The 16957-nt window shown below is 38.8% G+C and overlaps 1 protein-coding gene across 1 annotated transcript in view; it reads left to right on the forward strand.

Annotated features, from left to right (window-relative positions):
• PIK3CB (phosphatidylinositol-4,5-bisphosphate 3-kinase catalytic subunit beta) overlaps positions 1 to 16957 on the forward strand; it is a 179170-nt gene that overhangs the window by 43097 nt on the left and 119116 nt on the right. Inside the window, exon 2 of the mRNA XM_018049899.1 lies at positions 9141 to 9246. The gene's annotated coding sequence lies outside the window, so the exon portion shown is untranslated. The remainder of the gene's footprint in view (positions 1 to 9140; positions 9247 to 16957) is intronic.

The raw sequence follows: 16957 nt of genomic DNA on the forward strand, positions 1-16957 counted from the left end.
AAATTCTTCACCATCTGAGCCACCAGGGAAGCCCAAAGAGAATATGAATATAGATTACATCTTTATCCCTCTGCCCAAAACACATTACAACAACTATCTGTACTTTTTCTTTTGCTTAGCATCTTGCATATTTTTAATATATCAGACCATATTTAATTATCTCTAAGGTACTTAATTCATTTTCATTGCAATACAGTATTATGCTAATATATCATTTATCCATTCTGTTTTACATTTATACTTTTTGGCTAGTCTGAAATAATGCTGCAGTGAGCATTCTAGTAAATATCTTTTGGTGAAATATATACACATTTCTTTTGGATTTATATCTAGGGTGGAATTTCTGTGTCATAAGCAATGTAGATTTCCGTTGCTGTACATTTTCAACAAGCCTGGGTATTATCAGTTTCTTTAATTTTTACCCATTCTGATGAGTACACATGTGGTATCCTATTGTGGTTTTAATTTTTATTTTCCAGAGTATTAATGGGCTTCCCTGGTGGCTCACAGGTTATAGCGTCTTCCTGGAATGCAGGAGACCCGGGTTCGATCCCTGAGTCGGGAACATCCCCTGGAGAAGGAAATGGCAACCCACTCCAGTACCCTTGCTTGGAGAATCCCATCGGGGAGGAGCCTGGTGGGCTACAGTCCATGAGGTCGCAAAGAGTTGGACACAACTGAGCGACTTCACTCACTCACTCACTCAGAGTATTAATAAGATCGCCAATTTCCCCCTTTATTTACTGACTGTATTGGTCCTTTCAGAAACTGTATTTTTTAAAAAGCCAAAATATATAATTTCCACCTGTAAAAAGAAAGACTAACAAACTCATGTACTAGTAGTCTTAATCTGGTTATTTCTTGGATAATCAAGAAGTATTTGATTTCATGGGTATCAAAGAAACTTTTTTTGAGAGGAGAGCTGGACTGGTCAGCATGTGGGATACTAACTCCCACATGCTCTCTCACTAGAATTGATTCCGTGCCTTTTGCAGTGGAAATGCAGAGTCCTAAGTTCTTGCCTGGAGAATCCCAGGGACAGGGGAGCCTGGTGGGCTGCCGTCTATGGGGTTGCACAGAGTCGGACATGACTGAAGTGACCTAGCAGCAGCAGCAACCACTGGACCATCAGGGAATTCCTTCAAAGAATATTCTGAGTGTTCTAATTGCATTTTATAAAAATAAATGTTAGAATAGAGATTACATTCCTTTGATGTAGGGCCAGGACTTTTTGGTAGTATGTGAGGAATACTCTTGGTCCAGTAGGGAAAGGAGAGAGATTAGTACCTCCACCATGAAGTGATTTTTAGAATTTAATTTTTAATTATATCATTTTTATGGACTTGCCTGGTGATCTTGTGGTTAATAATCCCCCTGCTAATGTGGGGGACACAGGTTTGATCACAGGTCCAGGAAGATTACCCGTGTCAAAGAGCCACTAAGCCACAACTACTGAAGCCTGAGTGCCTAGAGCCTCTGCTCCTCAACAGGAGAAGCCAATGCAATGAGGAGCCTGTGCATTGCAGCAAAGAGTAGTCCCAGCTCTCCACAACTAGAGAAAGCCTGCACACAGCAATGAAGAGCCAGCGCAGCCAAAAATAAATAAAATTTTAAGAATTGCTATTTTAAAAATATCAACATTTATTGGTTTATTTTATTGAGATAGTCTAAAACATTAGTTTATATTAGTTTGGAGGTATATGTACAACATAATGATTAAAACATTTTATCATTTACACTCCATTTATACTTCTTGTAAAATATTGACTAAGCTGCCTGTGCTGTACAGTATATCCTTGTAGCTTATTTATTTTATATATAATAACAACAGGTCAGTTTATTTCTTTCCCTGAGTTCTTGTGTCATCATAACAAAGATTTTGCATGACAGACTAATTATAATTACTATAGCTCAAGCAAGCAGGATTTCTCAGCTCTTGTCTTGTAGCAAGAATTTGAAACAACAGACTGGTTACAGCTCAGGCAGATAGAACTTTTATTAAGGAGACACTGGATAGAGGACACCAGAGACTTGGGAGCAGGAAACCCTGAAGGAGAAGCAGCAATCCCTCTTGGCTTTCCTTTTTGTACTTCCTCTTGGTTCTGCAAAATAGGGCTTGTACCCGCCACCAATCAGGAAAGGGAATGCAAATTGGGTGTACCTTCAAGGCCAATCAGGGAAGGGGGTATGTCTGGGACCCTGCAAAATTGGGCTGTTACATGTTCATCTAGGTGGGCGTGGACTGTTTTGATTGACAATTGCACGTAACGTAACAACAAGCTCTAGTGTGTGTCTTTCCGATAATTCAGTCTGTTATAATCAGTTGTATGTATGTATAGAATATTTATGAACCCATAATGGGCTCCTGGCTGCCTAAAGTTACTTGAGGACACAGCTTTGCATCAGTGGCTCTTGTGTCGGAGTTGGAGAAGCCCCTATGGCTAGTTTGTATCCACATTGTGGCTAGGGTGCTGGGCAGGACTTGGAAGATCTCTGTGGTTATTTTTTGTAGCATATCCTTGAGCTCTCCTGGGCGTGTCTTGGGTGGGGTTGAGAAATCAGCTTGCATCCTTTTCAATAGGCTACCCCTCTGTTGCTCATGCCTAATTTCCTGTGTGTGTGTGTGTGTTATATGTGTCTAACTCTTTGCGTGTGTGTGTGTGTGTTACTCAGTTGTGTTCGGTTCTTTGCAACCCTATGGACTGTAGATCTCCATGCTCCTTTGTCCATGGAATTCTCCAGGCAAGAATATGGGGGAGTGGGTTGCCATTACCTTCTCCTGGGGATCTTACCCCTTCTGGGGATCTTCCACCTAACAGTAGTTTGTATTTCTAAATCCCCTACCGCAGTCACACGCCCCCACTCTGCCCCCACAATCGTTAGTTTGTATCTGTGAGTTTGTTTCTTTTTTATGTTGGAATTTAGAATTTTTTTTTTTCTTTTAAATTTTGACTGTGCTGGGTGTTTATTGGGTCTTGCAGGCTTCTCTAGTTGTGGTGCTTTGTGTGGGGGTTTTGGTATCATCATGTGCCATTCTCAGTGCTTGGATGAGTTTTTGAAATCCCCCCTCCCCCGACCCCCACCCCTTTAAAATTTAATGAATATTTGTCCAGAAGTTCTCTTAATATGTTCTGTTTTCTTTTGACAATAAAGTTTTGAGTGGATCTTCATGTGTTAGGTTATTAATATCATTGTTGTAATCTAAAGGATACTAGGAACTTTAAGAATAAATTGTATTTAATTCTGTGTTTGAGTAAGTCAGAGTAATTGACTGTTGAACAAGAGTAAGCACTATACTTACATTCATTTATAGCCTGAATTAAATTAGATATTATTTTTTGCTTTCCTTTTCTCTTTTCCCTTTTAAATGGACTTTTTTGTTTGTTTGTTTGTTTTAAAGAGCTGTTTTAGTTTTATAGTAAAATTGAATGAGAAGTGCATAGTTCCCATATATGCAACCTCTATCCTCCCCGCGCCCCTGCCCACCACATGGCCTCCCTCACTGTCAACATCCTGCACCAGCATGTTGGTAATTTTTGAGTTGACTAATTCCCTTACTTTTGGGAAAGTAAGCAGTTTGATATATGTTGACATTACTCTAAAATTATAACATTCTTTTCATTTTAGAAAGCATATTATTGACCTTATTTCAAAAGCAAAGAAACCAAGACTGGAATTAAATTATTTGCTTCCTAGCCAAATTTTGTTTTGAAGTTTCCAAATGAAGATTTTCAACTTTAATAGCAACAGTTATGCTCTCCTTTGATTCCTGCTAACATTTAGAAAATGAAGATCATGGCATCTGGTCCCATCGCTTAATGGCAAATAGATGGGGAAACAGTGTCAGACTTTATTTTTTTGGGCTCCAAAATCACTGCAGATGGTGACTGCAGCCATGAAATTGAAAGACGCTTACTCCTTGGAAGAAAAGTTATGACCAACCTAGATAGTATATTCAAAAGCAGAGACATTACTTTGCCAACAAAGGTCCGTCTAGTCAAGGTTATGGTTTTTCTGGTGGTCATGTATGGATGTGAGAGTTGGACTGTGAAGAAAGCTGAGCACTGAAGAATTGATGCTTTTGAACTGTGGTGTTGGAGAAGACTCTTGAGAGTCGCTTGGACTGCAAGGAGATCCAACCAGCCCATTCTAAAGGGGATCCGCCCTGGGTGTTCTTTGGAAGGAATGATGCTAAAGCTGAAACTCCAGTACTTTGGCCACCTCATGCGAAGAATTGACTCATTGGAAAAGACTCTGATGCTGGGAGGGATTGGGGGCAGGAGGAAAAGGGGACGACAGAGGATGAGATGGCTGGATGGCATCACCGACTGAATGGACGTGAGTTTGAGTGAACTCTGGGAGTTGGTGATGAACAGGGAGGCCTGGTGTGCTGTGATTCATGGGGTCGCAAAGAGTCAGACACGACTGAGCAACTGAACTGAACTGAATTTATTGAAACTTGAAGATTTTTCAGCCTTTTCTCCTTTCTTTTAAATGTAAAATGTTCAAACCGCATGTTTGAAATTTTTATTACAGTTTCTGATTTGGGGACTTCCCCTGCTGATCCAGTGGCTAAGACTTTGTGCTCCCAATGCAGGGGACCTGGGTTCGATTCCTGGTCGGGAAACTAGATGCCACATGCCACAACTAAAGATTCCACATGCTCCAGCAAAGATCAAAGATCCGGAGTACTGCAACTAAGACCAGGCGCAGCCAAATAAATAAATATTAAAAAAAAAAATTCTGGCTTGTAGTACTACTGAGAAATATAGATAGATGATTCCAGACCTACCATGGGGTACAAGTTCCAGTTTAGTTTGAATGGGCTAGTCCAGAAATGAGTTAATGATTAGGATGCTGCTGTCATAAAGGTAAAATGCTAGTTGTGGTGCATGGGCTTCTCATCACAGTGGCTTCTCTTGTTTCAGAGTGTAGGCTCTAGAACATGGGCTCAGTAGTTGTGGTACATGGCCTTAGTTGCCCCTCAGCATCTTGAAACTTCCTGAATCAGGGATCCAACCTGTGTCCCCTGCGTTGGAAGGGGATTCTGAACCACTGGACCAACAGGGAAATCCCCCTATGTCTATTTTAATGCGAAGCTGTCAAGAGTCTTGAAATTCTTAATTTTGTAAAATTTATTTTACTTATTTGGCTATGTTGGGTCTTAGTTGTGGCATGTGGGACCTTATTATGCCATGGGAGAATCTTTTGTTGCAGCTCATAAACTCTCTAGTTGTGCTATGGGGACTCAGTAGTTGTGGCTCTCTGGCTTAGTTGCTTCGGGGCATGTGTGATTTTAGTTCCCTTCCTAGGGATTAAAACCACAGTAGATTTTTAACCACTGGACCACCAAGGAAGTCCCTGAAATTCTTAATTTTTGAATAAGTGGCTTTGCTTTTTTATATTGTAACTGGGACTACAAATTACATAACCAGTCCTGGTCCTGAAAAACAAGGAGTATCATTTAATAAGAAAGAGACAATCCAATAAAAATGTCAAAGATTCTGAACAAAGGGATGCAGAAAGGAACATGAATCATGAATAAACTTGTGAAGAGAAAGAGTCCAAAATGCAGTAAGTACTTGGATGCAGTCTCAAAAATGACAGAATGATCTCAGTCGTTTCCAAAGCAAACCATTCAATATCATGGTAATCCAAGTCTATACCCAGACGAATAACGCTAAAGAAGCTGAAGTTGAATGGTTCTATGAAGACCTACAAAACCTTCTAGAGATGTCCTTTTCATTTTAGGGAACTGGAATGCAAAAGTAGGAAGTCAAGAAACACCTGGAGTAACAGGCAGATTTGGCCTTGGAGTACAGAATGAAGCAGGGCAAAGGCTAATAGAGTTCTGCCAAGAGAACACCCTGGTCATAGCAAATACCCTCTTCCAACAACACAAGAGAAGACTCTACACATGGACGTCACCAGATGGTCGATACATAAAATAAAATTGATTATATTCTTTGCAGCCAAAAATGGAGAAGCTCTATGCAGTCAGCAAAAACAAGACCTGGAGCTGACTGGCTCAGATCATGAACTCCTTATTGCCAAATTCAGACTGAAATTGAAGAAAGTGGAGAAAACCACTAGACCATTCAGGTATGACCTAAGTCAAATCCCTCAAGACTACACTGGAAGTGAGAAATAGATTTAAGGGACTAGATCTGATAGACAGAGTGCCTGGGGAACTTTGGACAGAGGTTCGTGGCATCATACAGGATATAGGAATCAAGACCATCCCCAAGAAAAAGAAATGCAGAAAAGCAAAATGGCTGTCTGGGGAGGCCTTATAAATATCTGCGAAAAGAAGAGAAGCAAAAAGCAAGGAGAAAAGGAAAGATATAAGCATCTGAATGCAGAGTTCCAAAGAATAGCAAGGAGAGATAAGAAAGCCTTCAGCGATCAATGCAGAGAAATAGAGGGAAACAACAGAATGGGAAAGACTAGAGATCTTTTCAAGAAAAGAGATACCAAGGAAACATTTCATGTAGAGATGGGCTCAATAAAGGACAGAAATGGTAGGGACCTAACAGAAGCAGAAGATATTAGGAAGAGGTGGCAAGAATACATAGAAGAACTGTACAAAAAAGATCTTCATGACCCAGTAAATCACGATGCTGCGATCACTCACCTAGAGCCAGACATCCTGTAATGAGAAGTCAAGTGGGCCTTAGAAAGCATCACTATGAAAAAGCTAGTGGAGGTGATGGAATTCCAGTGGAGCTATTTCAAATCCTGAAAGATGATGCTGTGAAAGTGCTGTACTCAATATGCCAGCCAATTTGGAATACTCAGCAGGGGCCACAGGACTGGAAAAGGTCAGTTTTCATTTCAATCCCAAAGAAAGGCAGTGCCAAAGAATGCTGAAACTACCGCACAGTTGCACTCATCTCACACAGTAGTACAGTACTGCTCAAAATTCTCCAAGCCAGCCTTCAGCAATACGTGAACCATGAACTTCCAGGTGTCCAAGCTGGTTTTCGAAAAGGCAGAGGAACCAGAGATCAAATTGCCAACATTTGCTGGATTATCGAAAAAAGCAAGCGAGTTCCAGAAAAACATCTATTTCTGCTTTATTGACTATGCCAAAGCCTTTGACTGCATGGATCACAATAAACTGTGGAAAATCCTGAAAGAGATGGGAATACCAGACCACCTGACCTGCCTCTTGAGCAACTTGCAGGTCAGGAAGCAACAGTTAGAACTGGACATGGAACTACAGACTGGTTCCAAATAGGAAAACGAGTACATCAATGCTGTGTATTGTCACCCTGCTTATTTAATTTATATGCAGAATACATCATGAGAAATGCTGGGCTTGCAGAAGCACAAGCTGGAATCAAGATTGCCGGGAGAAATATCAATAACCTCAGATATGCAGATGACACCACCCTTATGGCAGAGAGTGAAGAAGAACTAAAGAGCCTCTTGATGAAAGCAAAAGAGGAGAGTGAAAAAATTGGCTTAAAGCTCAACATTCAGAAAACGAAGATCATGGCATCCGGTCCCATCACTTCATGGGAAATAGATGGGGAAACAGTGGAAACAGTGTCAGACTTTATTTTTCTGGGATTCAGAATCACTGCACATGGTGATTGCAGCCATGAAATTAAAAGACGGTTGCTCTTTGGAAGGAAAATTATTTATGACCCACCTAGATAGCATATTGAAAAGCAGAGACATTACTTTGTTAACAAAGGTCCATCTAGTCAAGGCTATGGTTTTTCCAGTGGTCATGCCTGGATGTGAGAGTTGGACTATAAAGAAAGCTGAGCACCCAAGAATTGATGCTTTTGAACTGTGGTGTTGGAGAAGACTCCTGAGAGTCCCTTGGACTGCAAGGAGATCCAACCAGTCCATTCTAAAGAAGATCAGTCCTGGGTGTTCGTTGGAAGGACTGATGTTGAAGGTGAAACTCTAATACTTTGGCTACTTGATGTGAAGAGCTGACTCATGCTAGGAATGTTTGAGGGCAGAAGGAGAAGGGGACAACAGAGGATGAGATTGTTGGATGGTATTACCGACCCGATGGACATGGGTTTGGGTGGACTCTGGGAGCTGGTGATGGACAGGGAGGCATGGCGTGCTGTGGTTCATGGGGTCAGAAAGAGCTGGACATGACTGAGTGAACTGACTTGACTGACTGCTACAAATTATAAAATTTGATTTTACCTAGTATTGGAGAAAATGTGTTCATATGCTACTGGTGAATTGGAAAGGTGATCCAGTTGAAGGCACTTGGGCATTTTTGATAGATTTGAGGATTTGGATGCCCTGTGACCCACCAGTTTCCCACTTTGCATATCCCAAAGACATTCTTGTAAAGTATACCTGGCGACTTGAATAGTAATGTTGATAAAAGCAAAAAAGTAAGCCATACAAATGTTTGTCAACAGAACAAGTAGATAAATAGATTGTGGCACATTTATATTATGGAATATCATATAAGGCAGTGAAAATGTAACATGGATAAAACAGAAAAATATTACATGAAAAAGTTCACATCCCCAAATATTTCATTCAACATATCAGTTTATCAAGCTGAAAAAATGATGATGGGTTGGGGGAGGACACATACCTAAACAAAATATTATTTAAGGACATATACTATGTGACAGTCTTATATTTTAAAAAATGATGGGATAAGACATAATTAGGATGAAGGTTAGGAGGACAGAAGCACTTATATTATGTTATTGGTGTTCTTATGTGATGTGGAGATTTACAATTAACTGTTTATTTTATGCTTGCTTACATTCATCTTTCCATATATTTTGTGTGTGTCAAACATTACATTAAAGAAGTAACGGGAAAGCTACTTCTGGTTAGCCACTTATGACGTAGATGGAGGGGTGGCTTGGAAAGTAGAAAGATAGCTAGCATATTACAGAAAAGAGGTTTCAAGGAAAAGGAGGTGATCTACATAAGAGATCAGATAGTTGAATAGGATATGAAGTTAATTCCCTTTCAGCTCTAACATTTTATTATTTAAATATTGTGGTTTATGTGTTTTCTGTGTTTTTCCGATATTCAAAATTACAGAGTTATAAGCAGTTATGTTATATAAGTGATTTAATTATTTTTAATTTAGTCCATTTAGGTGTTAATATCTTTTATCTTTACCCTTTTTTCTGTAGTGTATCTTCTAATCTGAAAAAGTCTTCCATGAAAACTTCACTTTCAAAAAAACAAGTAATGCCGTCTATTTTTCTAAAACAGTGAAATGGGGGCTCTTATTTCAAGGTAAGTATCAATTTCACATCTTCATCACATTATTTTTTCAGTAGTTAAATATAGAAGGAAGATCTGAATATTGGTTACACTTAAAATCTTTTAGTTCTTCTAGGGTGGACATAGGAAGGAAATTGTAAGCTTTAAGATAGATACTTAGGATTATGTTTACCACATATTTTAACACAACTTCATGAAGGAGAGAGGGGTCAGTGGTATTTAAAGATTTTAGAGAGGTTAATTAAAAACTGAGAGCTTTTTGGATTTAGCAGTTACGAGGTCATTGCTGGCCGGTTAGAGGCCATTTTCTGTCTATGTTTGTTGCTAAAAGTAAGTTTGCAGTAAAGAGTGAAGAGAAGTTGAAAAAGTGAATATTGTACCTCTTATGTGATTTATTAAACCAATATATGGTATGTACTTAGTATGTAGCAATCATTTCTCTAAGCACTGTAGTTACAGTGTGTAAGTATTAACATACATATATATATATGTATGTATATTGGTTCAAGCTTCTTATAGATGATTTAATGCACAAATATTTCCCCCCAGCTTTATTTGGATATAATTGACATACAACATTGTGTATTTGCTGAACTATTTTTATGCCTTTTTTTTTACTGTTTTGTGTGATAAATTACATGGTCCATCCTAGTTATACCGTTAACAGGGACAGATATTCCCAGCTTGGGTATAACTTGTTTGCTATATGGGGCTGGTAGTCTAGCAGGCAAGTTAGGTGTTTAACAGCACTGGTCACTGTGATAAGTGCTACAAAAGTGAAATAATGACTACCTGAGTGGCGGGTGGGAGTGGAAGTTGGTGGTTTGTGAGTTCATTGAGCAGGATAGATTTAAAGGCAGGTTTGGCAGGGCATATGGAAGAGAGAAATCATGTTATATGAATGTAGGATTTTGAGTGGCTAAAAGTGTGATAGTAGCATAAGAAAAGTAAGGAAACCACAAAGAAAGACTGGTTTTTAGGGGGCAAGCGGATGGGACTGTAACATGAATTCTGTTAGACCTATTTTGATTTTGAAAGTACTGGTAGAATTTCAGTGTTTTTCCCTAAAGGTGGAAATATGAGACTAACATTTAGAAAAATGATAATTTAGGGCCCAAAGATACAAACTTTGGTGTAATTCACATGGAGTTTAAGCTGTGGAAGTAGGTAACATTTCTAGTATCCTAGCATAGAAGAAAAGGTAAAGCACAGAACTTTTAGAAATGCCTATTGTAAATATTGGTGTCAAAAAGAATCGATAAAGGAAAAATAAGAAAAGTATGAAGAGGGATGAGATGATTAGAAAGGATTTTAATACCCTAGAAGGGAATTAAGTTTAAATAAATTCAATAACCTCTCTAAGGTATAAACATAACCTAATAACTAATAATTAGGTTAATTATATAATAAAGTAGCATAGTAATTAGTATGAGATTCTTGACCTGTGAGAACAGATTGAATAGACCAAGATGAATTATAAGAGGTTAAGCAAATGGTTTTACAAAGTACAAAGAAGCATGAAGAATAAAACAGAATGTTTTTCAAGAAGTTTGTGCAGGAAATAAGACAGCAATCTTTGGGAAAGTTAGCCAAATGGAAGACATTTTAGCATTGTGTGTGTGTGTGTGTGTGTGCGTGCGTGCGTGCGTGCGTGTGTGTGTGTGTGTGTGTGTGTATGTCATGTCCCACTCTCTGACCCCATTGACTGTAGCCCACCAGGCTCCTCTGTCCATGGAATTTTCCAGGCAGGAACACTGGAGTGAGTTGCTATTTCCTACTCCAGGAGATGAATTTAATACAAAAAAAGATTTTTTAATACCACAGGAAAGAAGGAAGTATAGAAAAAGGTGAATTGGATACATGGAGGGCTTGTAATTCCTGATGGATAAATTTATTTGGATTTACTTTATTTTATTTTTAAAATATTGATTTATTTGGCTATGTTGAGTCCTAGTTGTGGCACACAAGGCCTTTCGTTGTGGTGCACAGACATTCTCTACTTGGGGAGCGTGGGCCCCAGAGCATGGGGGTTTCAGTAGATGTGGCACACGGCTCTCAAGTTGTGGTATGGGCTCTGGAGTGTATAGACTCAGTAGTTGTGGCTCACAGGTTCAGCTGCTCCATGGCATGTGGAATCTTAGTTCCCTGAACAGGAATTGAACCTGTGTCCCTTGCATTGCAAGATATATTCTTAACCACTGGACCACCAGGGAAGTCCCTGTTTAAATTGTAAAATGTGCATAACAAAATTGACCATTTGACTATTATTATTTTCATTTTTTATGGTAAGTTAACATTTGCTATATATGAATTAGGTATGCTTCTTCATGTGTACAAAGCATCTGAATGTTCAGTTTCATCTGTACAGTGTTCGCTTTTCTATACTCACAGCAGATATAGGGACTGAGAAATATTGAAAGAATTAATCGTTTCATTTTATATTGTCAAGGGTCTCTTCTCTTGCTGTTGCTTCTATCTATAAATTGAGAAATGAAATACCCAAGAGTACTGCCTTTTTAAAAACTTTAATAAAAAGGAGATTTCCAAACCACATCGTGATTGACTTAACAGATGGTGGTAGAGTACAGAAGCAACGAAAAGGTCTTTTTTTTCCTGGGTTTCTTGGCAGTCCAGTGGTTAGGACTCTGCACTTTCATTGCTATGGGCCCAGACTGAATACCCGGTCTGGGAACTAAGATCCTGTAAGCTGCAAGGTGAGGCCAAAAAATAAAAAAATTAAGAAAAAATAACACAAACAAAATTTCCCTCTAAATTGAAGAAAGAGTCTGGTTGCTTTGCTCATTGACATTGAATACTAAGAAAAAAACACAGCTGTAGGACCCCAGATTGTCTCTAAATCCTGTGCTTCTTAGCTCCTAAAGCTAATGAAGTATAAACATACATTGAAGTGAAGTTACTCGGTCATGTCCAACTCTTTCTGACCCCATGGACTGTAGCCTACTGGGCTCCTCTGTCCATGGGATTTTCCAGGCAAGAACACTGGAGTGGGTTGCCATTTCCTCCTCTAGGGGATCTTCCTGACCCAGGGATCGAACCCGGGTCTCCCATATTGTAGGCAAATGCTTTACTGTCTGACCCACAAGGGAAGCCCATTCCCATTTTTACCTTTTTATACTGTTCATGGGGTTCTCAAGGCAGGAATGTTGTAGTGGTTTGCCATTTCCTTCTCCAGTGGGCCACATTTTCAGATAAATAAGCTTAAATAAATGTTAAGCCATCCACAACTCTATGTGACTTTATTGTTCTTACTTTATTATCGTGTTTCATCCTATCAACAACTTCCCTCTAAAGTGGAAGTTATCCACATTTTATAGATGAAGGAATCCTTAAATTAGGGGTATGTGCAAATGTGGGCATTTGGAAAGAGCTCAACATGTTCTCCTAAACGTTGGCCATTTTAACTGTTTTTTAAGTGTACAATTTCCTGACATAAATATATTCATAGTGTTGTGCACCCATCAACACTGTCCATTTCCACAACTTATTGTATCACCTCTAAACCCAGATATCCCTTATTCTGTGAAGTTGTCTGTCTCTGAGAATTTGCCTATTCTGTTTAGGGCTTGTAAGTGCAGCCATACAGTGTTTGTCCTTTCATGGTTGGGTTATTTCACTTAGTATAGGGGTCTTTAAGGTTCATCTCTGTTTAGCATGTATCACAACGTCTCTTTTAAGGCTGACTAAATATTCCATTGTATGTATGAATATGTACCACATTTTGTTTATCCACCCATCTATTGAGTCAAATTTGACTTGTTTCCACCTTTGGCTATTGTTAATAATACTGCTATAAACATGGGTATACAAATATCTATGTGACTGCTTTCGTTTCATTCTTTTGGGTTCAGTTCAGTTCAGTTCAGTCGCTCAGTCGTGTCCGACTCTTCGCGACCCCATGAATCGCAGCACGCCAGGCCTCCCTGTCCATCACCAACTCCCGGAGTTCACTCAGACTCATGTCCATTGAGTCAGTGATGACATCCAGCCATCTCATCCTCTGTCGTCCCCGTTTCCTCCTGCTTCCAATCCCTCCCAGCATCAGAGTCTTTTCCAAAGAGTCCACTCTTCGCATGAGGTGGCCAAAGTACTGAAGTTTCAGCTTCAGCATCTTACCCTCCAAAGAACACCCAGGGCTGATCTCCTTCAGAATGGACTGGTTGGGTTATATACCAAGAAAAGTAGAACTGCTGGATCATATAGTGAAGTGAAGTGAAATTCACTCAGCCGTGTTCGACTCTTTGCGACATCATGGACTATACAGTCCATGGAATTCTCCGGGCCAGAATACTAAGAGTGGGTAGTCTTTCCCTTCTCCAGGGGATTTTCCCAACCCAGGGATCGAACCCAGGTCTCCTGCATTGCAGGCAAATTCTTTACCAGCTGAGCCACAGGGGAAGCCCTGTATCATATGGTAATTCTGTTTAAATATTTTAGGAACTACCATACTCTTTCACAGTATTTGCACCATTTTTCATTCCCACCAGTAATATACAAGGGTTTACAGTTTCTTCACATCTTTGCCTGAATTTGGTTTATAGTGTGTTTTTAATTTTAAGCAGTGGAACATTTTAAGTATATTTCCTTAAAAAAAGGTTATCATAGGTTGTTTTCTAGTAGTCTTAGCAGAAACACAAATCTTCATGCTTTGAAGCCAAGTCAGAACTCGTAAAGAAAGTTGTCACCTGCTGCTGCTGATGCGTCACTTCAGTCGTGTTCGACTCTGTGTGACCCCATAGACAGCAGCCCACCAGGCTCCCCTGTGCCTGGGATTCTCCAGGCAAGAACACCTAGTTATTAATAAATTTTAGTGACAGATCCTCACAAAAATGAACATTATTGGGCTTTGAAAAGAATGCATTGCCAAAAACTTAGTTATTCTGTGTAATCTGACTGTGATGTTTGCTGTAGTAAGGACCTTCACTTGGCTTAAGAGAAAGCTATGTGTTTTAATTTCTGAGCAGGAATAACTATGATTTCCAAGGACTGGACAGGATGATTAAATGGGTTAGAATACTTCCCCTCCTCCAACAGATGTGCTTGGAAATTGGAAATTTTGTAAGTTGGTGGAGAGATTTTCATTGTGCTGTTGACTGACACACTGTCTGTTTAATAGTTGGGAAAGACACTAATTGTTCAGATGGATAGAAGACCAATCAAAGTTATTAAGCAAAAAAAAAAGTGCGGATGGGATTATAGTTTCTGCAGTTTTTGAAACTTTGTACCTCGTTTGCAGTTGTCATTAAGATTTGGAAATATTGAAATAGATCATATTCATTGGCTTCAATATTGTTATAATTTTGCTTTTCCTAAGTAAATCTTATGTTTTAACTGGATCATAGGGTAATAATAAACTTGAAAAAGTTTATTTTAGAAGCTTCTTATCATGTTATATGAATGTTATGAATAAACTGAGTGGTTTAAACTTGTCTTCTAGTTTTTACTAGTTCCTCTTCTCCCAGTTCGTTGCCTCAGGATTCTTTTTGTTTATGCATTAGAAAAGTGTTCATAAAGATTGTATTGTTTGTGTCTACTGTTTCTGGTTCTTTGATAACATGCTTTTTGCTTTAACTCAGAAAATAACTGTGGTTAGATTGTCATATAGTCTGCCACAGACAGTAAGGATATTGTGATAGAAATTCTGCTGTCTGCATAGCATGACCTTTCAAAACTGTTTTCTTTGCTGCAAACATCTCACTTAGCCTTTTGACTGCCACATGACAGAGGAAGTAGTATATATAAGGCGATATAAATGACTGCCTTGTTGATCTCGTTTATGTTGGGGATGAACTAGTTTTATGCATTATACATAGAGTACATTTTAAGTGTAAGTTTAAAAAAAATTTTTATTAGAGTATAGTTGATTTGCAATACAGTGCTGTGTTAGTTTCATATGTACAATTAAATCAGTTATACATATATCCACTCTTGTTTTTTTTTTTTAAACATTCTTTTCCCATACATGCCATCACAGACTATTGAGTAGATCGGTTCTTATTAGTTACCTATTTCATGCAAAATATTTAATATAGGTATACAGGTAACTAATGAAGTAGTGTGTATATGTCAGTCTTCATGTCCCAATTTATCCCTCCCCCTTAAGTGTAATTTTTAAAAGAAAATAATAGTAAATTACAGTAGTAAAAATTGAAATGGGAAATCATTTATGTTACTTTGAAGAAAGGTCTAACTTTTTTTTCAGAGTTTTAAGAATTATTAATTAATGGAGATTATTTTGTGGCAAAAATTTTAAAGCAACTTTGGAATTGTGTTTCTCTTGTTCTTGAAGATTCTTTTTTAGAACTGTGAAAGGGTCTAGGGAACCTGAGAAAGCACCAACTTGATTTTAAACTTTAATCTTATTTTCCACTAGTAGCTTAGCTCTGTAATGTATTTATTTATTCATCATTTAGGAAATAGTTACTGAGGTCCTGCATCAGACATGGTGCACAGCGAACCGCAAAGATGACAGAACCTGTCCCTGTCATTCAGGAGCTCACCATTTAGATTTCAGCAAAGGAGACAGGAGTAGAGCTGAGCAGGATCACAACTCCTTGCTGCAGATGCTAATGCCACTTCCCTCCTGGAATCTAGAGATAAAGACAAAGGTGATGAGGAGTAGTAGTTAGGGCCATGAGGATAGTTAGGATTCTTAGGTAGGAATAATGCTGGAAAAGAAGCAAGTGCTGGTGATAGAAAAAATCTAGAGCTTGGGTTTGATTATCATTAACCCTGAGGTCATAGGCACAGTAAAATAGGGAGTGGGTTCCCATCAAATGAATGCTTCAGGCTAGGTGCTGCCGAGGAGCTTTACATCTGTTATTGCTGTTAATCCATTTTAAAAGAGTGTGAAATTTAGCATCTATGCGGAAGAGCACATGAGAACCTAAATTTATAATTTAAAGAATGATGAAAAGTGAACAACTCTGCATAACAGCCAGAGTAATCATAGGTGCTTTCTTCTGTCAATCTCCCTTCCTCTCCCCAAGCTCTTCTTTACTGAGTTTTTGTTATTTTCTTGCTTTTCTTTCTAACCTTACTATCTCTGTTCATCTCTATCTCTGAACGATATAAGGCTTTGAGTAAATGGAATCATATTGTATATATTCTTTATTTCTCTTAATATTATTTTATGATTCATTTATGGTAGTGTGTGTAGCTTCAGTAATTTCCTATATTTTAAAATGTATAATTTATTGAACCATTCTGTTCTTTGAAATTTTAGTTGTTTTGGTTGCTCTAGGTGTTTATTGCTGTGCGTGGGCTTTCTCTAGCTGCAGTGAGTGGGGGCAACTCTTCCCTGCAGTGTGAAGGCTTCTCATTGCAGTAGCTTCTCTAGTTGAGGACCACAGGCTGTAGGTGTGCAGGCTTTAGTAGTTGTGGCCCACGGGCTCTAGAGCACATGTTCAGTAGTTGTGGCAAATAGGCTTGGTTACTACGCAGTATGTGGAATCTTCCTGATGTAGGGATCAAACCTGTGTCCCCTGCATTGGCAGGGGGACTCTCATCCACTGTGCCACCAGGGAAGTCCTGGGTCCATTCTATTAATGCACATTTAGTTTGTGTCTATTTTTTAGATATTATGAAAAATTTCACATTGCACACCCATGTACATGTGACAACTTGGATAAGGGGTTTCCTGGCATGAATGCCTAGTAAAGGAATTTTTGATGCCAAAATTCTTGGAAGAGGTTGAATCAGTTTA

Source organism: Capra hircus, chromosome 1 (genome assembly GCF_001704415.2).
Source record: "Capra hircus breed San Clemente chromosome 1, ASM170441v1, whole genome shotgun sequence".
NCBI classification, from domain to species: Eukaryota; Metazoa; Chordata; class Mammalia; order Artiodactyla; family Bovidae; genus Capra; species Capra hircus.